This window comes from Spea bombifrons, chromosome 3 (genome assembly GCF_027358695.1).
Source record: "Spea bombifrons isolate aSpeBom1 chromosome 3, aSpeBom1.2.pri, whole genome shotgun sequence".
NCBI lineage: Eukaryota > Metazoa > Chordata > Amphibia > Anura > Pelobatidae > Spea > Spea bombifrons.
In genome coordinates this window covers 30685479-30710791 of record NC_071089.1, presented here as the reverse complement: position 1 = coordinate 30710791, position 25313 = coordinate 30685479, and the positions used below count along the sequence as shown (strand labels likewise).

The following is a 25313-nucleotide window of genomic DNA, read 5'->3' as shown; positions in this document are numbered from 1 at the left end:
AGTGGTTTGAGGTAGGGGGCATATGTGATTTATTCTCTGTGCTTTTACTTAAGTTTCCCAGCGGTTTCTCTGTCTCTAAGGATATTCTGACGCGTGGGGTCAACGAGGAAATAAGAGATAGTAAATAGGTAATGGGGCAGATGTGAAAGGACCTGTGAGAATGGACACGTAGAGAAACAATGTATATAATGCAACACGTAGATAAATTTAGAATTATTTAACTTTTTCCGGTCGCAAAGTCAGACAGGGAAAGTTAGCTATGTCTAATTGTGAATTACAAAGTGATTGGGTAAAATTGCAAAGAAAATAGGTGTTAATTTTACTTAGAAACAGAAGTCAAATTAGCAGTGGCAGGATGAGACTTGTGATTTTAAACAACTTGTTGTAATCTACTGAATGAACGCACACTGCATACCTACAAGGAAAGCAGAACAATAGAAGAGCCCTCTTATACTTGCGTTGCAGCTGGTATGCAGACATACTCAATAATTAAGAATGCCTAAACATTATATTCCACTGGAAGCATAGATTTATGTATTAAAGTGATACGTTTGTTATTTGGATTTTGGATTATATTGGATATATTGGATTAAATTCTGATACACGCTATATGGACAACAGTATTAGGACTACTGACCATTACACCAGCAGGAACAATGCATTCTAAATACATAGACATTAATATGTAATTGGTCGGGGGGGACCAACTACATATTAATGTCTATGTATTTGCAGCTATCACGTCTTCCACTCTTCTGGGAAAGCTTTCCAACAGATTTTGGAGTCTTTCTGTGGGAATTGTTGACCATTCATCCAGTAGAGCATTTGTGAGATCAGGCACGGATGTTGGATGAGAACTCCTGGCTTGCAATGTCTATTCCAGTTCATCCCAAGGGTTATTTGATGATGTTGAGGTCAGGGCTCTGTGCGGGTTAGTCATGTTTTTCCACACCAAACTCATCCAACCATGTCTTTATGGACCTTGCTTTGTACACGACTATGTGGACAAAAGTATTGGGACACACTTCTTAATTATTGAACTCGGGGTTTGGGCTAAGCCCCTTATTTCCAATGAAGGAAAATGTTAATGCTTCAGCATGCCAAGACATTTCGGACAATGCTATGCGTCCAACTTTGTGGGAACAGTTTTGGAAGACCCTCCATTCCAGCATGACTGTGCCCCAGTGCACAAAATTATTTTTGCATTTAATTTTGGGCTTATGTAGATGACAAGACAGGACAGGAGAGGGATTGCAAGGGTTACAAATGCACTTTTGACTGATTTGAAGATTATGGCCCATATCAAAATTTTGTTATTCTCAACTCGTTCTAGATATGGCTTGGCTTGACCCCCAGGCAAACACTTGCCAGCCCTCCCCTGAAGACAACAAAATGGATGCCCACACTGTATTTAGCATATGAACCAACAATCTATTCAAACGTGTTTTATTCAAAGTAGAATAGATGTGTACTTTACTTCTAGTTTTCTCTCTTTCTCTTTATAATGATAAGAAAAAACAGAGAAAAACTGAATGCTGAATAATATGGTTCCTCATTAGCTGAGTTGAACACATTTGTCCCTGCTATTAAGATGCGTTGTGAGTAATATGAAAAAGTTCATGCATTTACACATTTTCCATAAAAATGGACCCATTCTTTCTGGGCTCTTTATGAGAAATATGTTTATAAACTTCAAGACTCAGACATATGATTTGCAAGTCTAGCATTTAGGCTCTTTTTTTTTTGTGGACACCCATAATTGGGACAAAGGGGGTATAGAGATAGCTATTCATTGCTTTGCTTGTTGGCTTGGTCAAGATACTCACTGTAATTTTTCTTATTCTAAAGAGATATATATCGCTGTTCTCAGAAATGTGATTATTTGCTCATTTCATGCCTCACCCTCGCTGTTGCATCTACTGCATTGTTTCCGACAACTGTAGAAGTGCATGCATGCATGCATATATTCCACGTGTTTCAGTGAATTAAATAATCATCAGTTGTATTAATACATATATATTCCACGTGTTTCAGTGAATTAAATAATGATCAGTTGAATTAATACATATATGCCACGTGTTTCAGTGAATTAAATAATGATCAGTTGAATTAATACATATATGCCACGTGTTTCAGTGAATTAAATAATGATCAGTTGAATTAATACTTATATGCCACGTGTTTCAGTGAATTAAATAATTATCGGTTATGTGTTCCTCTTTACATAATGTGCTTTCTCATTAAATGGTTTTTGTTGTCTTGCTCACTACAGGATACTAGCTCCTGTCACAGCTGTTTACTTAGATAGCTGGATTTGACCCTTGACTTTGAAATTGGACTTTGTGGACTTCTGGAACTCATGACCTTTTGCTTATGGCTGGCCATTTTAATTATTTTAAAACCTTCTGGATACTGAGATTGTCACCTATATATGTTGGTGATTTTGTTGAAATACTTTGCGACTTTTGGATTTTTACTATCCAAACTAATTGTGTGATTTACTTTTTACAGCCTGGACTTTGGATGAAGATCACCTAATTACTATCACTGGTATGTGCTTTTATTAATGCGGGGTACAGGGTTCCTTCATCCAGGAGACCAACAGAAAGCTCCAGAATTTTGTAATCAGTTTTCATTCTCTATTTTTGAATCATGTAAAATGATGTAGACATGTCATTGTTTCTACATGAACTTTGAACATAATATCTAAAGAAAATCCTTAACATAAGAAAAGAGCCCTAAAATCATAAAGCCATTTTGGATCATGATGTGGATAAAGTCTAGGACTGAGGCTAGTATTATAGACTAGAAAGCAATAATGGTAACACAAAGTAGCCAGAACACACTCATGCCAACTTTACACATGCATTATCAAATCTAGAAATTAGTATCAGGCCCCGCCTGGACACTGGGAAAATGCACTGAACGGTCTGGCCAGCAGTAGGCAACATGCACCATGTTCAGCCTAATGTTTGAAAGTTACAGTGGAGTCTCGAGAGCACTGAAATTACTTGAAAAGGGTATATCCACCCAATATAGGTTGATGATATAGTACAGAGGAGTCCATATTCCAATTTGTGCTGTTTCCCTAAGGTTTTCTTTCTATATCACAAAAGTTTTAATGAGTTTCTCACAGTCAATGAGAACATTTTTCACATTACAAAAAGTATCAAAAGTTTATTTAGCTTAGACTTCGTATGACTACAGCACCCGGAAGAGCTACATCTCAAGAGAACAGCTGGTGGAACAGGAAAGATGTAACATAGACAAGTACCAGCATGTTCAAAGCCCACTAACAGCTCTGATCCTTGAAGGCACATATTTATACTGAAACATACGTAGACAACTGATAACAATGCACCACCAAAAAATGAATGATGCCGTAAAAATAAATAAATATATATATATTGCCACTATTTTGAATATGACAAAGAGCCAGTATTTAATCCCTGCAAATACACCTTTTTAATGTTATCAGTTGTGCCTACAACCATCAAAAGTTTGGGATATTTATACAGCAATATCAAGGAAAACACCCCACATGCCATACCCTCTAAAGCCGTGGGAGAATTATAACACCCCCCGAGGGTATCAGATTAAAGAAATATCTGCATATGCTAGATTTGCCCTGCCAAACATCTGACATTTATGATGAATTCACCAAAAAGTCATACCGTGCAATTCTAATAGCTCACGCCATGTTGATATTATTTAAGAATGTCAAGATATTGAAAATACTTTAAGACATACCTTGTCAATACTCGCCATTTGTAAAAGATCCCAACGTAGATGAAACAATGTGCTTCACAAGTCCACTTTGTGCAGGAGAGATAATACAGTAAAGGATGCCCTACGATGGGAGACTGGTAGTCTGTGACCAGTCCGTGCCAAAAGTGCGTATCTAAGAATCTTTATCATCATTCCATTATAAGCTCTAAGGAAAGCATTGTGCTGTCTTTGTGCCGCTCAATAATGTTAATAGCTATTCCTGGCAGTTGGGTCTAAAATCCAATTAATGTCTATGTCATAAAATAATTATTGTTGCACATCACATGTTGACTTTATCTCTCAATACATCCAGCAACTGTTCTTATCTCCAAATATTTGCTATACCATTTCATCAGAAGAGTACTGAGACATTTTAAAAATATATATCTTCGGATATTGTCCCTCTCTGGATTTTTGCAAGGGTTCTTGAAAAATGTGTATGTTTTCTATTCAGAGCAAATTTCATTTGGTTGGTTTCCTTGGTTCAGTATAAATATACATAAATGACGCAAGGTGGAAAATCAAGCAAAGCGTATTTGTTTAGCACCGAGTTGCTTGTGACTTGGAAATGCACGTTGGAAAAAAATTCCAGATCACAAATTTTACTTTTCCTCCTCCTGACATGCAACCCCCCTAGTTAACACTACTGTAATACTTTTTTAAAGTTTTAAAATAAAGAAGAAAATAAAAACCAAAACAGGATGCATGCGTCTGGTTGGGGAGTATTACAAATTACAAATCTCACCTGTGCCAGGCCCCTTTACCCCTCATCCGGTGTCTAGACGAATGTAATTACACACTCTTTGGGGCATACAGCGCCCTCAATCTCCTGCCCATTGAGTTTGAGAAAGGTTGAAGTAAGCGTAACTCTTTCCACAGCACATGAGGTTGAGAAGTTAGGCGCTGAAAATATTTTTCAATAAAATTTTATAAACTAATGCTACCTAAAATTACAAATCCCTACCCAACCCCACCTCTAAATCCCCCAGCTAGGGAGCATGATGCCCATCCAATGGATCCATTCGGTCCCAGAAGGGTGGACAGTGGAAATCCCTTGTCACTGAAAGGGACAACTGGTAAAATGGTATATGAGTCTCCTTCGAGTATTAGCATCCAAGGGATGTAATTTCAATTGAATCTGGTCAGTTGAGTTAACCACTTAACTGACCACTCGGAGGTTTAGTGAACAGACCCCAAGAGTCTTAAATATCCAAATGTAGGAAATAAAAAATGGGGTTTTCAGCATGTGATACCCATGAGATTATAAATCAAGGAAGCTGTAAAAAAGACAAATGCCTCAAGGAATGAGTGTTTCCTTGTTATCAAAGTAGTTAATCAAAAACTTCTGTCCACATTAGGGGAAAAAAACATAAATTGTGTGTTGACTCATTTTACCAAAAAACGGAATACGTTTCTGTATTGAGATATTGTTTTCATGCCAGGTAGTTAACAACATAGCTTGTATATTTTTGTTTTCTTTAGAAAGATAATTGCAGAATAACAAATTAAATTCCTCAGAAGTGATTATTAGTGCAGCTAAAAACGATGGTGCTGCATCCATACGAAAAGGCTGTAATATATTTTTGGGCAAAAAAGCTGGGCTAATTTTCAGCAGGGTAACACCAGGTTGACACCCGGTTCCTTTATTGAAAGTGTTGATGTTGAAGGACACCAGCATCGTCCACTGAAGCCCAGCTTTAGACTTGGGTATGTCCCTTACCTAAGTCTAATGTCCTGAAATTGTTTGTCGTGGTACACGCGTGTTCAATAAACAAACTTGCATGAATTAAGCTGAACATGTAAGTAGCAGCTGAACGTGCACTTCTGGTACTTTTGTGCCATCTCTTCTTATCATATTTTTATGTAGTCTCACGTGTTGTAGAGGTGCTTTTCTTCCTATCTGCCACCAATTTTTTTTTGTATTTCGACATCTTAAATACCAAGAAAAAGGGTCAACAGCCCTGGGCCACGCTTACCTTAAGGGCCCATAGCAGCTGTCTCTTGGGCCCCCTTAATAGTCTGTGTCTATGTTTGGAGGCCCCTCTATAGTATGCTTGCACAGGGCCTATTATTATAATAGTGGCTCTGTCTCTTATCAAAGATTTAGTAATCGGTAAACTTAACTTTACCATTAACTTTATCATTATCATTCAAAAAGACTTCTTAAGCACACTTCCACCTTCAAAGTAAGTGTTCAAAAACAACCATTAAGTGATTTGGAAATGTGTCAACCTGTGACTTTTCGATACTGTAGTTTGCATCAGTGTGGCAAAGCCCAATATGAGTGTGCTTCCAATTAAGCCGTGCCAATTAAGTTCAAAGATCCTTGGGGGTTTATTTTTTGGGATATTATGATATTGGAGCTAGAACCCCACAAATAAGTGAGCTCAACAGAGGCACTACAGAATTAAGGGCTGGTTTTCATTCCCGGTATTGCCCTGGTACTTGGGGTGGAAAGCTAATAGATCAAATATAATTTACCCACCAAAATTTAGAAGCATTTTTTTTGCTTAGGCTTGCCCCTGGGCACCCTCTTCCTGATGTACCAGTACCACCCAGTCTGCCATATGTATTACCATATCAAGAACTGATCTCCCTGGTATTTTTGACAATGATTAGCCTTCACCTACTGACATCTTAGAGGAAGCTAGCTGTCATTGCAATTAATGCAGAGAAATACATCGGAATGGACATTTCCTTTTTCATATTTCACAAATGCTAAGATTTTGCTTGGACCATGTCTGGTATGTGCTTTTAGAGCAGAAGAGACGTTATTTGTCTTTTGAGCTTGCACTCTAGGCCAATACTCGAGCCTGCACTCAACTCAAGTGCTCAAAAGTTTTCTTACATCAGCTGCAAAATAAAACAATCACACTTCTTACTGTCTGCAGCAGAAACATCGACTTATAACATTTTAAAATTGTGTTCATTTATGCAGACAATTTCAAGTGTTCCTTTCAATTTATTCCATACCTTTCGGTCTGTAGGGTTTCTCAGGAATTAGCAGGTTACTAGATGTTTACATTTCTATACACACTGATAACTTACAACGTACAAAGTTCTCTAGTTAACCAGCGAACAGGTGTGTTATAGCCCGAGTTAAAATCATCTGATCTAGAACGTAAGGTTGACAATGGATCTGGGCACAAAGAGGTGTACAGAGGTTGACAATGTATGGAGACAGCATAGCTGAAATGAATTCATCCTAAAACCAAATTCATTCTGAGTGACTATTTAATCACAGTATAGGGTTACAAATTCATACCCCAGCTATAATTAAAACCCCAACCAGAGTAAAAAAAAAAAAAAAAAAAAAGATAGCCATCAAAAATAATACCCTTTTAAAATGTATTTACGTTTTGTTTTTGTATTTTTTTTCATTTCAAACTTTGTAGAACAGAGTAACTGGGAAACGGGTTCGTTGTCAGAGTGTTATAAAGGATTCCTGACAAGAGAGAGGGGGAGAATGTGGGAGGGAGTGGAAATTTCAAAAAAAAGGGCTGCCTTATTGAGCTGCTAAATCAAAGTGAGGACCTAGTCTGTGTCAGGACTCTGTGCCTTTCACTGTGGGGAGAGATTGATGGAAATGTCTGATTAGTTTTTAGAAGCTGTGAGAAGATCAAGGAACTTGGGACCTCAGTCCGATTTCAGCTTTATTTGGAGAACTATCACAAATATTGTGACGTCATTTGGAAACAATAATACCGGTAGATAGATAAAGAAGAGAGATTTCCCCTACCTACAAAGTTATTTCACCAAATTTTAGGTGAGTCATCTCATTTTTTTCTTCTGTGGCAAATAAATGGCCAGGTTGACATTTTTCAGCCATAAGTTTTTTGAAAATCACTTTAGAATGTATCTGTTTCCAGAAAAAAAAACCTGTTTAGTCTAAATTGATATAATGTGTTATTGACTTCATTTGTACCTTGAACTGATGACCTCATCGGTATTCATTTATCAATATTTGCTATTCTATATAATGCAGTTTTGTTTATCTTACACAAGGTGCAAGAAACCCACCATATATTGTTTAATCCCCATTATTATCCTTTCATACTTTCAGTAATCAGACTCTTGTGACTTGGAAAAGCTGCTTACTTGTTATAAGCTTTTGTTTATGGTTCTCATAACGCCCCAATGGTCTATAAATGCATTTGAAGGAATGTCATGTGATGTTGGGGGTTACTATATATATATATATATATATATATATATATAATCTCTTAGGAATTACCTGGATTTCTCCATATATTGTTCATTAAACTTGATCTGATGTTGAACTAAAGTAGACAAACACGGCAACACAATTAGTAACACAAAAACAATTATACGTTTTAACGTCTTTATTCCTTTATGGAACACACCTGTGGACGTTCACCGAGCAATATATGTTGACGCTGCAATTTTTTACACTTACATCTGTCTCAGCTGAGAATGTAAATCGGGGGGAAATAATGACTCTCCTGCAGCTGCTTATCACCGCGCTACTAGATCAGATTTATGAAAGATCTTTAAAATGTGACAAAGTGTGGAACTAACTAGTAGGAACTTGAACCAAGTGCCTAAAGCAAACAATCTGAAGAAAAGTCTTGGAAGAGCAAGAATGGGCTTTGCATCCTGAAGCTCTGAAGCTTCTGCCAAACCATAAAAAAAGAATCAAAGGTTATACACTGAAAATGAATTATATCGGACTAAAGTACATATGATTGTCTAATATATACATTGTAAGTGGCAAAACTATTTGAACACAGACTTCGTTTTCTATCAGCATTAAAATGCGCCTTTACTGGTTTTTTGGATTGTATGTTGATTGCAATTTCTTGTGATTAATTCCCTTCAACATCAGTTTTATGCTTAATGCTTAATGCTTAGTCTTAAATACCCTCAGACCAAATTTGTGACATCAGTGTACCTGGGTTTATGATGTTTCTCAATACAATAATACATTGGAAATATTAAAGTTGATAATAAACCAGACAAAATTAGTTTTCAAATTGTGTATTCATCAGTAAGCTCTGTTTCTTCCTGTAATGCCTGACAGTCCATTGCTTTGTGGTTATGGAATTACCCAAAATTGTATTTTGGGGTAATAATATTTTCCCCTAAAAATGAATGTTATTTTGTTTATTAGGGTACAAGAAATGATAACATGATTATTAACCATTGCATTTGATAGTGGCCTATTCTGGGAAGTTTAAAGATAGGGCTTCCACAACCAAAAGCATGGCAATGCCACCAGGAACGCAGTAAGCACTTTAGCTTTCTTTCTAGGTAGCTCCCTGTAGTGGTTGATCAATTCAGTTCTCCTTGGTCCTTCCTGAAGTTGAACTAGGGTACAGGTGGCTAAAACATAGCTCTCCAGCTTATCTTGGCTAGCAATTCATTTTATTCTCAGCCACTTCTGGAATACAAACCCCATGGGGCTTGTATTCCAGAAGTGGCCAAGAAAAAAAGGAACTTCAAGTCTAGAACACCTGAAAACCTTCCATCTAGAAATGCACTTAAGTCCAACATTATGAGACATGGTATTTTTTGTCTCTAAAACAATCCACTACTTATATTGTTTTCATATATTTTGCTTTCATTTAGATTTGCATTATTTGTCATGTTGGAAAATGAGAAGATTAAGACAAGATAGGCACACTGACATCGTTTTCCTTTAAATGTAAAGGATTAGTGGATGTACATTTGGAAAATCATGCGTAATGTTTTTTGAGTAGCTGAAAAGGTTCTTTTGAGTATAAGGTTAGAACTGTGTAGACATGGCTCTTATATTTTCTGAAAGACCAGGATAGAACGCTGTGTCCAAGTCCAAAATTCTATATCATAACTGCTATTATTCAAAATCGTTGGTATACTTTATTGGACTTATGTTAAATGACTGATATTAAAATTACTAAAGTTTGTAAAGGAATTATTATTATTTGATACTTGGAAACACCCTGAGGTTAACAGCTAGGATACCATTAAGCAGTGCTTATTTATCACACTCCCCACTTCTCATCCTCTAAGAATATAATTTATTACTTGAAACTGGTTAGGTAACACGTTATGAGGTTACTGAATAATGCCCATAGGGTAGATGATGTAAGGGGTGTTGGGTGACTGCAGTACAATGACGAAGTAAGGAGTCTCAAGTTCCCAACCATCCTTTTTATTAAGGTATCTACTTGTACAAAGCAAAGCTAAAATAAGGGCCAACTCATATTGGAGTGGGCCAAGCCTATCCAAGCTTACACAAGTCTACATTTGCTTAATGGGAATTCAGTTTAGTTGGAAATTACAGTGGCCAAGATAATGACAGCTCATGAAAACAGAGTATTGAAGGTTTTGTAATATTTTCACCCACCTACCTCATTTCCAGTGAACTCTACCAGTGAACGCCACTTCCTTTTTTCCTTCTCAAATTTTTAGCTTTCATCTTGTTAACCTTTTTTTGAATTCCCAGCCTCTTTATTCATCACTCTGTACACTTATAGTTTCCCATTGTGCGGCTTTATTCCCCACTATTTTTATTAAACCTCTGAACTTTCTTGTGCCTTTCTTCACTTTCTATATCTTTTTCATTGATTTAACACCCATCTGTACTTTTGTCCCTGTCTTGATTTATTTCTGTTTACTCTGTTGTTATAGCATTTATTGGCATATAAACACCACCAGTGCACATTAATCCTCTGAGCTTCTAAAGCCCATGCTGAATACATGTAACGATATATAAGGAAACATGACATAAATACATAAATATTCCAGTAGATCACACATGATGTGTGCCAGGTCAATATGGTCATTAAACTATAATAAAAAAGAAACATACAGGCATGTTGGAGTCACGCGTCCTCAGTGCTCATTAATGCTTACATATTGTTAACTTGAACTTGCTAACTGATGAGACTTTGGTGACTTTATGGGGTCCTTGAGAGCATTGACATAGGGGTTTCCATTGTTATAACATCCCCTGCATGGTAGACATGCTACTTGCAACCCATCAGTGACCTAAGCCCATGATTACTCCTACACGTAGCAAATTATGCTTGTGGTACCCCAACTCGCTCTACCACAGACACCTAACTTTCACACTAAAACCAGATGTTAGGGACCCATGCCAACACTGATCATCTTAATCTTATATTAGAAAAAGGTGGGGATGGTGGGAAACAAATGTTTCTGCTAATTCATCCAAGCAGGCCTAAATGTAGGTTTTTGAAAACAAATTTTAGTGTACCAGTAATACAAAATGGTGGGAGTTCCCCTTTGAGGTACAATAGTGCTAGCTTTAGTTAATGCTAATTAAGGGTCTGTTTTAAACTCGCCAGCCCAACTTCCCTGGGCTCTGTATAGACTTAATGTGTGTTCATGCAGAGCTTTCTTTAAGCATAATTAATAGGCTTTTCCCTATGGTCTGCTGTCCTATCCCTAATAACCTGGAAACTGGATTCATGCACAGTCCTGTAGCCTCTAAAGTAATACTTATTTACAAGGCTGTAGAAACTTAATCTGATTGTGTACATAATTTCGTACAAACCTGCATAACATTGTTACTGTGGACAGCTTTCCAGAACTACTTAATCCCAACTGCTGGTTAATGGTTAAGGTACCATTAATGACCCATCTACATACCTGGGAACTTTATTTGCTCCAGCTACCCTGGAGCCCCCCTTGCAGGATACAGGCAAGTCCAGCTGATGTCAGTGGGTGGTCCCACTGATATCGCGGGTGGTCCGACTGATGTCGGTGGGTGGTCCTGATGACACATTCTCACTGATGTTGCAGGACATTGACACTGTTTAAGAGGGAAATGGACCAGAAGTGGAGCATGCCTTGACACTGCTCCCTGGACCCAGAGTTTTCTGGTGGTGACCCAAAGAAGCCTATTTATAATGATTAAATAGGAAATATTAATGTGTGCCAAGGATACCATGAAATATTTAATAGATAAATAGACATATATGGATAGAGAAATAGAGATGGACAGAGAGAGACTTCTAATATACAATGACAGAAACCCATTCAAAGCAAAATCCTTCTGTATGACTTAGAGAGCTTATGTTTTCAGAATAAGCATTAGTATCTTATCCATGGGAATTTACACAGCCTCCAGCATCTTCCTCTGCAGCTATCTAATGATTGATAAAACAGCTTTGTTTGCATTCTTGATGACTGATATGCAATTGTATGTTGCATGTTTTTTTCACTGGTAACACGCAACGCTAGAATATTTTAGAGCCAGAGATTATTTTAGAGACTAATGTTAAAAATGTTAATCCATGAATTTACTAAACTGAAAAGGAACCTAAACCAACAACAAAAACATGAATTGCAAAAATACAAGGCTTACGAAAAAATTACTGCAGTTTTTCTGAAGTAATACTGTGGTTTCTTGGCTTTTAAGTTCAGACCATTTGGTTTAGATTGCTTGTCAAATAAAGTAATTATTCACTAAGTTATGATATGACAAGTGGTTTGCATTCAGTCCAAAGATGTTACTAGCAATGGATGAAAAAGTATCTTCTGTATCTGCTTGAGTTTCATTTCTGTGTGTTTTTGGCTTACTTTGCTGATACAGATAACAGAGGATCTCTTTTGAAATGGTGTCAAAATACACACATTCACAAAGGGGGCCTATTACATTAAAAGAAGAGAAATATAAAAGAGGCAATAATTCCAACAAAAAACTGTGTGTTACTAATATGTCTATTTAATGCAGGTGTCTTCAAAAGGTAGCCCGGAAGCTACAGGTAGCCAGCCATCTGGCTATTTCTAGTAGTAGTTCTTGATCATCCAGTGTGACCCATGTCTGATTTAGGGCTGGGCAAAAAAATCCTTATAAAAAGCCTTTTTCTGAGTTTAAGTTTATGCCAATGTTTGCATGACCGCTTGTGATCTCACAACTTTTCAGGAAGTGTTAATTGCGATGTTCCGCCTGTAGGAAGAAAGTGTCGATTTCAGCCTGGTTTTGCTGTTGTCATAAAATATTATAGAAAATATTACAGAAATTAGAACAGCACAGCTTTTTTTGCAGCAAAGAACATCAAAATCATCAAAAAATCAATATTTTGTTGTAATCCGAAGCAGAGTATCTTAATATGCATATTCTCTAGTAATTAGCTCAAACCAGTACATAAATACATTACAATGATACATAAATACAATAAATTAAAATACTGTTTTGTATTAATTGTCAATGCTATAAAAAAGAATACTATATGTTTTTCAGAAAAATGTTAACCTAGCCCATAAAAACTGCAGAATTTTACAGGATGTTTAGTCAAAAAGTCAAGGCCAAGAGTTGGTTCCAAAGATCAACCGAAGAGAAATCCTGAGGCTCGGTACACTGGGAATAAATGGACCCTGATTTATGATTAACCCCAAGGAAAGTCACACCCTTCCTTTAAGCAGAAAAGAATAACATTCTTTTTCTGTCGGGCGAGACATAGTAACAAAAGTGGCTTTCAATACACATCAAATTTTTCACCAGCTTTCAAAGAAACTTTCTGTAGATTAGTTTGTATAAGTAATGCTCCTTACATTTCCTTAATGTTCAAACAATTCCATGAACAGAAAATACGTGATTAGCAAATATATAGAGGTGAAGCTATTTCTTAGGCAATATAGATTTATATAATGTCAAATTTTGTGTGTTCTTGACAGTTGAGCTAAAATTAAGATGGGCCAGGGCCGGACTGGGATTAAAAACTAGCCTTGCAAAATAATTGAATACCAGCCCCATATTTCATGGTGCCATTATTGTGCACACAACACGTGTGTTGTGTCCCAGTTCCAATACTTTTTTGTTCAGAAAAGGGGCAAACAATGCATTTTTAAAGTAAGAACACATTAGCCATAAGATACATATGAAATAAGATACATATGAAACACATAGTTCCTTCCTAATATTACTGTTGTCCATGACATAATGTAATGGGTTTGTACCAACTGGGAGAGCACCAGTTTAGTCTAAATATTGTAAAAAACTAAGTGAACCATTTTGAAGGTTATTTAAATAAATTCATGAACACATTTTAAAAACACAGAAATCACTTTACAGTAGATAATAAACAGTACAAATAAACATATAGCTCATAAAAAAAATGTAGAGCTAAAAGTGGAAGTGCAAAGTTGGAGATTGGAAAGTGTGTGAACTGCATGGATGATCGGAGAGAATGTGTGTGTATATATATATATATATATATATATATATATATATATGGGGGTGTATGGTGTTAGAGTGTTTGAGTTTGTATGCATATGTGTAGGTGTAAGTGTATGGTGTTAGAATGTTTGTTTATGTGTGTGTATGTATGTATGTATGTATGTGCAGTGGTGTAATAATTATGGTCGCAGATACTTAGATGACACTCACAAATGTTGAATTTTGTGCACTGGGTGCCTGTAGTTTCTAGTTATGCCCCTGTGTATGTATGGTGTTAGAGTGTATGTGTGTGTATGTATGTATGTGTAAGTGTAGATCTGACCATGATCATGCCCACCTACATTATAATTAATTCCCATCATTCACAGCAATCACTAACCCCAACCACCATATTTACACTCCCCCACCATCAGTTTCATCACCTACTATTATCACCCCATTTTGTACCATATACTGCACTTTGTTGTTTGTTTTACATGCAGTTCTACATTTAGCCACCAGTAACAAGGAAACAAGCACTGATATTATGACCTGAAACTTTATGTGCTTCATTTGTGGGTATTCTATGCTCTCTTTTTTTTTTAGAAATGTGTCTTAGACAGGACTTGGTGGTGTACACTGAGTGTGTTGCTCAATGTGTTTTTTGCCACTTTATTACCGGGCCACTTCACTAGACTCGTCCCGGAGATGAATGATGCTAGCCAGTTACAGATAATATATATGTAAAATCACATATTTTATTTTTGTACATTTGGATATACTATAAAAATACCTTTTCAAACAATAGAATAAGACAATTGTCCAGTTGTTTTAGGGGGGACACTTACCAGTTTGTTTTACCGGTAGTCGAGGAACATTTTTCTAAAAAAACTGTTGCTTTGTTTTTTTAAAACAGTTCTAGTTTTTGTTTGATATAATATTTTCAGGCAGCTGTATGTGTTATAACTCTGTTGTCTTAGCCCAATCTACTAGCCAAACACCCTTCCTATTTATCATACTCCATGTGGTAAACAGAATATTGGCTCAGTCTTAATCAACCAGTTGGTGACTCTTATAATGAGTGTCTATGGAGCAACAGACTTTTAGAAGGATTGCCATAAAGCGTCAGCTCAATGTTGTGTTTGAGCAGGGAATATCACCCACAAATGTCATCTGACAACAATAGAAGCCTCAAGTTCCAGGACACTTCTAAGGTTCTACAAATTAAGGAAAGAAGTGAGAACATCCCCAATACTCAGCTAAATGGAATATATGGAATAGATTGGGTTGGGTATCAATTTATCAAATATGAAACAAATTCAGTGACATATTTGTGGGGGTTAGTGCCTTGGGTCCACCCAGCTGCCCCATGCTCAACCATTGCAACATATCCCAACACCCCACATTTACATTGAAACAAAACTACAGCCTTTTTAGTACAACTGGGCTGATTTTAAAGGAGAGCTAATGAGATCGATTGCCCAATTGGCCAAGCATTACTGCAGGTAAAAATATCTTGTCTCCATTCTTGCTCAGCTTCCCTCTGAAAATTGATGTCCCACTGTCCCCAGTACCCACCCCTTATTGAGCTGGTTGGTATAGTCCACAGATTTGAAAGCCTATGTTAAAGAGCAATTTGAGAAATGTGTTGATGTCTTTAATCTTAAACTCTAGGTTGGTGCAAAGCAAATATCTTGCTACTCTTCACCTGTCAATAATTGACAAGAGAAAAGCCTTTAATCCTAACTGAAATTTCCACTGCCGAGGGCATTCAAAAAGAGTATTACAGTTTGTACATATAATCCCCTTTTTTATTTAGAAGAAAGGGAAACAGACTAGAGTTTTATCGGGAGTCTGTCTTGTGATGAGATATTTCCTGTCATGTCATTATTTAGTTTGCATTTTCTATCTATTATAATATAGATATTTTTATAATAAAAAGAGAATAAAATAGAATAAAAAAATAATATGGAATGTGAAAAAAAACATTTGACAGACCTTAGTTATTTTGAAAAATGTGCATTGATACCAAATCTAAAAATGCAATTGATGCAAAAACTTTAAAGGGGTTTATTCACTAAAGTGGGGGTTCAAAGGAGGGAGCAGTAGTTTCAGATCCCTTAATTACACACATACCTGGGTATATCCCAGAGTAAGCTCATTGATCCTCCTTCAGGGGCAGTGGCTTTGGGAAGTGCGGGGCTAGCGTCACAAAGAAGTGGGGTGAGACTCATTCAGCCTTTAGTAGGGGGGGTGGCAGCCATGTATGGGGGGAATGGTTGTGTATGGCCATATGCCTCACCCCTGCCCAAAGAAAGATGGAGTTGGTTGGGTTTCATGCAGAGACGTGTGGTCAGACTCAGGGAGTTCCCAGGTATAATTAGACATCATGGTCAAAATTGGCAAGTTTCTACAAGACAGGATGAGCTTGTCCTTTATACTTCCTAGTTCCAACAATGTGGATATTTTATATTATATTATACTGAAGTATGCATTATACAAGGCCAACCAAGCTTTTCCTGAAGCAGAAGCTCATTTGTGTTGGACCTTGCTTATGAATAGTGATGTTTAGTGAGGAAACTACAAATTACATTTGAGCCACTAAGGTCTAAACCGGACTTCTGATTCAACATTTGTTGTGGAGTTATCTGTTGGTTTACTGTAAATAGTACTGTACCGCTATTAGAATACAATTTTATGTCATGTAAGGCACGTAGATGTGTGGAAGACGTTGTAATGATGGTGGTTTTAGGGAACTCAAATTGGGCTAATTGATTAGGAATTGATTATCTAATTATGTTATTCACATTAGGATCAAAAACAAAATACAACAAAATATGCTTTAAACAACTTGTATCGCCTTACATAACTATGAAGAATATTACATAGTGCTGGCTACAATCTCTGAAAAAAGTTCTAACAGTGCTTAATCCTATCCTGCAAAGAAAATAAAATACCAGAGGTCTTGACAAATCCTATAACTGTTTTCTTTAAGTACATTTTTTAATTTTTTTTGTTCTAGTGTTGAATTGTAGCCAACATATATTTTCTTAAGAAAATTAAAGGAAAACAATCTTTGGTTCTTTGTTCTTGCTTGTTTTGCTTTTGCATACTTACTATACAATATTTTGTTTTCTTATGTTGCACCTAAACTGTTTGCTTTGGTAAGTGGGCAGCAGAACATATTGTGTTTGAACGCCTACTAAAGGTATTGAAGGGATTTCATAGTGCTTAGTAGCTTTTTTTTAATTAAAAACAAGCCTTTAAGAGCACTAAAGTTATACAAAGCATCACTGATAATCAATGATCCAGTGAGCACAAAATAACAGCTTATATGTATATATTTTTCTTGTAGATCACTGATTTTTAACTTTTTGTCTATTCTTATTGTTTCACGATATCTATGAAAGAGACGGGTCATTATTTTTTGATAGTAGTTTTATTGCCTTACTGGAAGAACAGGGCACTATATTCTCATTAACGGGCATTGTTAAGCCCCAGTTAATCTTATTATATTAGACACAATTTGAAATGTTTCTAATGTAGCAGAAAACAGATTACGTTACTGCGTCTTTGATTCTTTACTGAAGATGTTATGTATAAAGTATGTTTCTATATGTGGCACAGTTATAAATCACACACAGCAGATACAAAATTTTTGTTTCCGACCCCAGGCTACATGCAAAACATCATGAACATTTCCATGTGATTTACAGTTCAAACTACAAGACTTTCTTTTGTTTTACTGCTGTGTTTTCGTTTGTGGGCTAATAATTCACTGTCACACAGACACAAATATAACATTCCGTTTCGAACCATACAGTTTGCGTTTAAAAGAAGTGCGTTTCCCTTTTTTAAGAGCTGTATTGTATACTAAATAATGTTTTCTGACCCCCTCCCATTCCTGAAAAAAAAAATAGCAAATTGATTGAATAGGATGACACCATTTGTAATGGGCGTAATATTTTCCATAGATAAAGTACAGATTTTTGAGGCATGAGCAGCTGAAAGCCAAAAGTCTGAATGCATCCATATTCATCCATTGGATCAGGTGTTGGGCAGACCTCGCGGTTGGCTCACAAGTGTATGATTACTCTTCCTCAATTATTTACCCTCCTCAGATTCACTTTTAGTTCACGCTAATACGTTTTGACAGCCTTATCAAATGTGAAAAAGGACCTTGTTTCAACTGAAGAAGGAAATCTTATGAAAAGTAAGATTTCACCTGAAGTTTTGGATAGGTATGCAACGTGTTGGTTCTGGAAGGGCGAGACTTGTCGGTAAGAGTCATGCCCCTCACTGAGTGCCTCTTCATAGCTCTGGCTGCCTTCCTGGAACTAGAGCTCAGACGGGAAGGATAAATATTTTAGAACTCATTATGAATGTTATGCAAGAAGTAGATTTGGATACGATAGTCAAATGAAGAACGAATGATCTGGCTTGCAGTGAGATTAATATGGTAAATTACTTTTTTTCACAAAGTACATAAAGATGTTCAGGAAGTTGCTTCATAGTATGTTTGTCTGGTGTTAGTATATAGGTAGCACGAAGGTAGGATGTTTCACACTAGGTACTTGAATTGATAGATATGGTGTCACGAGCAGAGATTTAAGTTTTTCCCCAAAGAATAGCAATTTTGTGTAAGAAAGTAAAACTTTGGATCTTTGTTTAACAAAAAAAACTCAGCAAGCTATTAAGAAGTTTCATTAATGACTATTTAACTAGGTAAATTATATATAATTAGTCATCTCACCCTACAGGTGAGAACATGGAATTGCACATGTTAAATCTTTGAAGAATGGATAGTAATTTTGAACCATCTGAATCCATGCACACAGTGTAAGGAAAAAGAACCAGCAGCATATTCTGGCCCAGGTCATTTAGACCTAAGCCCCAGGACTGGGAGCAGTAGCCCCGTTCAGACCGTACCAGTTGCAGATCAATTTATTGGGTGACCATGATTCCCTTGTAGGCCATAGATAAATAGGTTGCCATGGGATACCTATAATCTTGCTTGTAGCAGGCCCATTGGCATCATGTAGGCCTGTTGTTGGCCAGTGCAGACCTCAGTATTACCACAACATGACATCCTGGGGCTCTGCAGAGACAATACACAATGTGAGGAAGCAGGAACTAGGGATGCTTACGTAAACCACTGATAAGATCCCTGAACCTACTGTACTAACAAATAATAATAATGGAGATTTGGATGTGATTACAGAGATGTGGCATGGCAAACTGGTATTAACTTGCTGTGAATAGTAGATAAAAAATTCATGTAAAGGGACAGTTTAATGTCCCAAAGAAGAAGGTGTCTTCAGAGTACCTTATTATGTATTCTTAAAAAACAAACAAAAAAAATGAACGCAATTACTTGAGGTAGAAGCCACAGGTCGGCAGCTGCCCCCCTCCTCCGGGTTGCAGTGATTCTTGCAACTGATTGGCTGTTGAACCAGTAACAAAAAAGTGCTCCCCAGTTAGAGCTTTCTGCGTATGTGAATGGAGGTCTGGATACACGTCATGCTGCAGCGTTTGTCAAGTCAGCGCAGATGCTAAGTGGCAGTAAGTATATCACATGCAAGTAGATGTTTTCGGCTGAACATATCTCCCGCATGGAAAATATCTGCAAAATGGACACATTGGAAGTTTAAAGGGATCTCCCTGTTGTCGTGTGTCCTTTAATACAAACTAGCAAGAAGACAGAGGAACCATTTGGGTTCAGAGTTTGGAAATAAGTAGGCTTTAAGATTTAACCTAAATAACATCAAACGATCAATGTTCTGCTTTTTAATGTTCATATAAGAAAAAAAAGTATGATTGCTTTTAAAATCAATCTGAAATAGATTAAGATAGTTTTGTGTCAGAATTCTGCCCCCAGGAATGTTGCCTGTATACTAATGATGGGACGCATCAACCCCATATACATGCTCATTCTTAAACAGACAGCTGTTCGTTTAACCTGTAATATAGTTCAAACGAAATCAGCCCGATACCTTCTGAAGATTAGCAACATGCCAACTGTTTTAATATGGGAGGTTCAATCTTACTGTTTTTCGACTTTTACAACCAGGCCAGCAGGCCTCTACTAGACATTGTGCATGTGCATACCTGGGAACTCTCCCAGTTTGACCCGGAGATTGCCGGGTGAGCACTGCTTCTCCGGTTCTCTGGGTCAAGACCCGAATCCTCCGGGTTGCGGGAGCGGGGTCTTGACACTCCCCGCTCCCCACCCATTTCCCCCCCGTCTTCAGCGGGAACACCCCCGACGTCAGCGGGATTTTCCATTAACATCAGCAGGACCACCCGCTGATGTCAGCTGGCAGTCCTGGCCGTGTCCCCCAAGGGAAGGCTCCGGGTAGCCGGAGCCCAGAAGTTCCCAGGTATGTGCATGTGTGATGTGGGAAGGACATTTGTACATTGTTTGATGTGACATCACAACATGGACACATAATCTGGGGATCCTAAACCTCGATCTTAACCTGGTCAGAACACATATGTCAAATATAAACAATAAATGTTGGATTTAGATTATTACTCATTTGTATTCTAATCATGTCACATATGAAAATGTATGTTGTTGGTGGACCTTGAAAACTGATTTGGAAATGGAAATGCCTACTATGTACTATTTTTCATCTTACACTTTAAACCATATGTTTTTCTACTTTTTTGCAATCTCTGTTGCCATTGATGCTGGTTACAGAAAAAAAATATAAAAAAAAGAATGAAAAAAGAATACTAAAAGAAACACTGCAGAAGTATAACTTTAAGCTTAATATTGCTTCAAGTTTGAGATCCTTCTTGGATTTAGTATAATTTTTTTACACTCGGTGTAGCTGTATTTGAAGTTTTGTGTGGACATGTACAATGCATAGAAAAAAATGCACAAATGCGTCCCTCGGGTAAAATAAGGTGTCTGTACAGAACTGGAGCCTGGGAAATAACATTCTTTTCCCCCCACCTACAAAATGTACCTGCAGGCTGTTAGTGTCTGTATGTTGAACTACGTCTTCTAACTCCTTTAGACAAAAATACAGTCTTAAATACTGTTAACAATGCTATTTAAAATATTTTTTAATTAAAACACACAAAAACTAAGTAAATAAGTTCTGGCGGCCTTGGCCTATAGCAGTGATGGGCAACCTTTTTGGCGTGGTGTGTCAAAAATCGGCAAAAAATCTAGCATAACTCGCGTGGTGTGTCACTTCGACAAAAAAACATAATTTTGCGCAATTTATAGTTTAAACTACAAAAATGTATAATTGCAATATATAATAGTATTTAATAAACCAAAAACAAATTATTTAACATACCTGCTTAGTAACTACTTACCTTTCAGGAGTCCTGCGGTGGGGGTGCAAGGCCTCTGTCTCCCAGCTCTGCCACTGTATGGAACAGTATAGAGTGATGGGAGTTATGATGTACTTTAGAGCATAATTATATAATGAAAAATACATTGGAAATGGTACAGCATAACACCCATCACTCTCACACACTTACCAATCCACACGTATACCAATCCACACGTATACCAATCCACACATATATACCAATCCACACACATATACTAATCCACACACATATATACCAATCCACACACATACACCAATCCACACACACATACCAATCCACACACATATACTAATCCACACACATATACCAATCCACACGTACACCAATCCACACACACATACCAATCCACACACACACCAATCCACACACATACACCAATCCACACACACATACCAATCCACACACATATACTAATCCACACACATACCAATCCACACACATACCAATCCACACACATGCACCAATCCACACACATACCAATCCACACACATACCAATCCACACACATACCAATCCACACACATACCAATCCACACACATACCAATCCACACACATACACCAATCCACACACATACCAATCCACACACATACTAATCCACATACACCAATCCACACACATACACCAATCCACACACATACCAATCCACACACATACCAATACACACACATACCAATCCACACACATACCAATCCACACACATACACCAATCCACACACATACCAATCCACACACATACCAATCCACACATATACCAATCCACACACATACACCAATCCATACACATACCAATCCATACACATACCAATCCACACACATACACCAATCCACACACATACACCAATCCACACACATACCAATCCACACACATACACCAATCCACACACATACACCAATCCACACACATACCAATCCACACACATACCAATCCACACACATACCAATCCACAAACATACACCAATCCACACACATACACCAATCCACTCTCACTGTATGCTTTCCTACCTTTCCTCTTTTCTCCTTACAGCTCCTCTTCCTTCTCTTCGCTCCTCTTCTTCAGTTCTTGTCTTCTTCCGGGTCAGAGGGCACAGACAGCGGTGGGCGCGGCAACAGCTGTTGCCGCGCGGATCGCAAGGGAGCGGTATCGGAGGTCTTTAACAGACCTCCGGCTCCCTTGAGTGATTTTAAGCTGGGTTCAAGGGAGATCCTTGAACCGGCTTAAAATCACTCAAGGGAGCCGGTGGTCTGTTAAAGACCTCCGATACCGCTCCCTTGCGAGCCTGCTCCTCCACCGGCCCGCCCCCCGCTAGGTACGCTACTGCACGTCCCGCCCCCCCCTTTTTTTGGGGGGGTGACACGCGCAGGATTTCCTGCGATTCTTCCTCGGCTCCTGCACGGCCGCCGAGGATGAAAGAATCTGTGCTGGAGGAACGGGTCCTCCAGCACAGATTCTTTCATCCTCGGCGGCCGTGCAGGAGCCGAGGATGAATCGCAGGAAATCCTGCGCGTGTCACCCCAAATGGCTACGCGTGTCAGCACTGACACGCGTGTCATAGGTTCGCCATCACTGGCCTATAGGGATCGTAGCTAAGGGATCCTTTACTGTTTTCATCTGCTTAACATTAAAAACAAGCAAATATGATGAGCTTCCATTATGAAATTACATAGAATTTTAAGTCTGCCCACGTTAAAGCTAATAGTCAAGATGCCATGTTTGCATAGTTACATTGCTAAGGTTTTGATATGGGTAAAATGGTAAAATTAGTATAAACATTTGCAAAACTACACCTTTAATTCTTTTTTAAATATCCCCAATTTACAGCAAACTCTTTTTTTTGCAGTCAGGGTGCAAAATCATGGAAATATATCAATCAGCAGGAATAATGGTTACTATATATAGTTTGAACCGAAATTTCTCTTAAAAAATGACTCTCAATGTTTATTTAGGTTAAACAAAGTTTTTACAGATCTTGCCGTTATTTGTAATTTGCCATGGCAACACTTAATAAAACAGAAAAAAACATACCCCCCCCTCCCCACTGGGACTCAGTAATCTCCTTAGGGCATGACAATTCAGGACTTGCCTATTATTAGTATAACATGCCCTGTATAACACTATTGGGTCTCCAATAGTTATTGGAGTTGATATTCCTTCTGAAGGGCTCAACTTAAATGTTGTCGCCTTCCAAGGGTTGAAACCCCTACACAGGTAGTGAATTTTGTCTTAAGAAAAGAAGCTATGAAAATTATATGAAACTGATAAAAAGGCACCATAGACGTTGTGTAAAGTTGTCTGTCACCCCAACATTCCAAATGGCAAAAAGGGAAACTTTTTTGGAGGTGGTTGGTTAGGAGGTGGCACTTTGGAAAGTCTTTTTTATGTGACTGTGAGTAATTTTAGCTACTTTTATAATTAAGTAAGGTATTTACGCAGTTTTATTTAAGCTTTAATTCATGACCTCATTTTCTGCTGTTTCTGTACATAATATTATGACTCTTGGGGCTGTAGAACACTGTCATAAATTCATACCCAGCAAACATTCTGAGCTCAGATATCAGAGGAATACATAGGAACATAGGGATATGGGTGACAAAGAGCATCTTCCCCCTAAAGAGGACACTTGGGAGGTATGCAGTGTATCCATGCCATTGCTTACTAGACAGTGCAGCACGTCACCCCACATACACTGGACACCACGTAAAAAAATTGATAAATTAGATAAATAATGCGGTGGCACTCCTCAGCAGCTGAAGTCCTAGTCAAGTAAATCCACAGGGTCTATCACTGATCTCTGTAAATGTTCCATAATATTAACCATTATGGCTGCTAGGAACTAGGTCTTAGAATGCTTAAAAATGTGGTCATGCCCATGATCGAAACTATCAGTGAGGTATTTTGGGGTAATGTTACAATGCTTTACAGACCTTGTTGCTTTGTGGATGTCCTTCATAGATGCATGTACTGTTTCATAGCTCCTATTAGTGTTGATGGTTTGACTACATGTAGGAGCAGGCGGGACACCCGTATAGTAAATGTGAAAAAAAGAGCACATTGTAATTTAATAGAGTCCTGAAGTGATTCTTTTGATACTGTCTTCGACCCACCCGGGAAAATAATTACAATCTGGCCTTGATCACCATTTTGTTACAATATGTGACATTGTGAATATAATGGCCAGGATTTTTTTTTTTTAACAAAAATGCTTTATTAGATTAAGCATTTGTTTATCGTGAATGACCACATAATTTAGATATGTTTGCAGTGCACAAATGAAGGTCTTCAAGTACATCAACTAAAATTACATAGGACCCATTCATTTCTACAGCACCATACATGTTTGTTCTGGAATTGGATATGTTATTCTATAGTGCACTAAATAGTCACCCAGACGATTCCTCCTCCAGTATATTCTGAAACATTATTGTTACAATGAGCTAAGTGTCTTTTAATTTGTTTTTATCGGTGTTCATTTATGGATACTGGAACTGGATTCAGCCGGTTGGGTATTCACATGTCCCTCCTATTGGCTGAAAATCATACTTAAATCAAGATCCTGAAGTGAAGATTATTAAATGTTGTCTTGGTTTTCTAGACTGTAAAAATGGATACATCTACAAAATTAGTCTATTCAATGTATAGGGTTTGATAGAAAGTTAAGGAAATAATGTGCTTACCCTTTCTTTACATGTACAGTGCTCTGAAAAAATGTATATTTTTGCTTATTTGTCCCATTTAAATATTTCAGAGGATCCAATTAATTTTAAGATAAGACAACACGAGTTTAAAAACGCTGCTTTGAAATGAGCATTTCATTTATTGAAGGCAAAAAGTTAATCAAAACCCATGTGAAAAAGTTATTGCCCCCTAAACCTAATAACTGGTTGTGGCGCCATTGAATTTTTGAGAGCAGAATTCATGGTTCCATCAATCATGGCAAGTCACAGAGTTCCTGAAGCTGCAAAGCAGTCCCTGACAAAATGTGAGACAAGCCTTTGTTTTCTATTTGGTCAACATTGGTTTTAGCCTTGCTACTCTCTCATTTTTGCAGAGTCTCTATTATGGA

The 25313-nt window shown here is 37.6% G+C and overlaps 1 protein-coding gene across 1 annotated transcript in view; it reads left to right on the top strand.

Annotated features, from left to right (window-relative positions):
* The first annotated feature begins 7308 nt into the window (after positions 1-7308).
* The window catches only part of VIT (vitrin), a 54375-nt gene continuing 36370 nt past the window's right edge, over positions 7309-25313 (top strand). The window contains exon 1 of the mRNA XM_053459767.1: positions 7309-7534. The gene's annotated coding sequence lies outside the window, so the exon portion shown is untranslated. The remainder of the gene's footprint in view (positions 7535-25313) is intronic.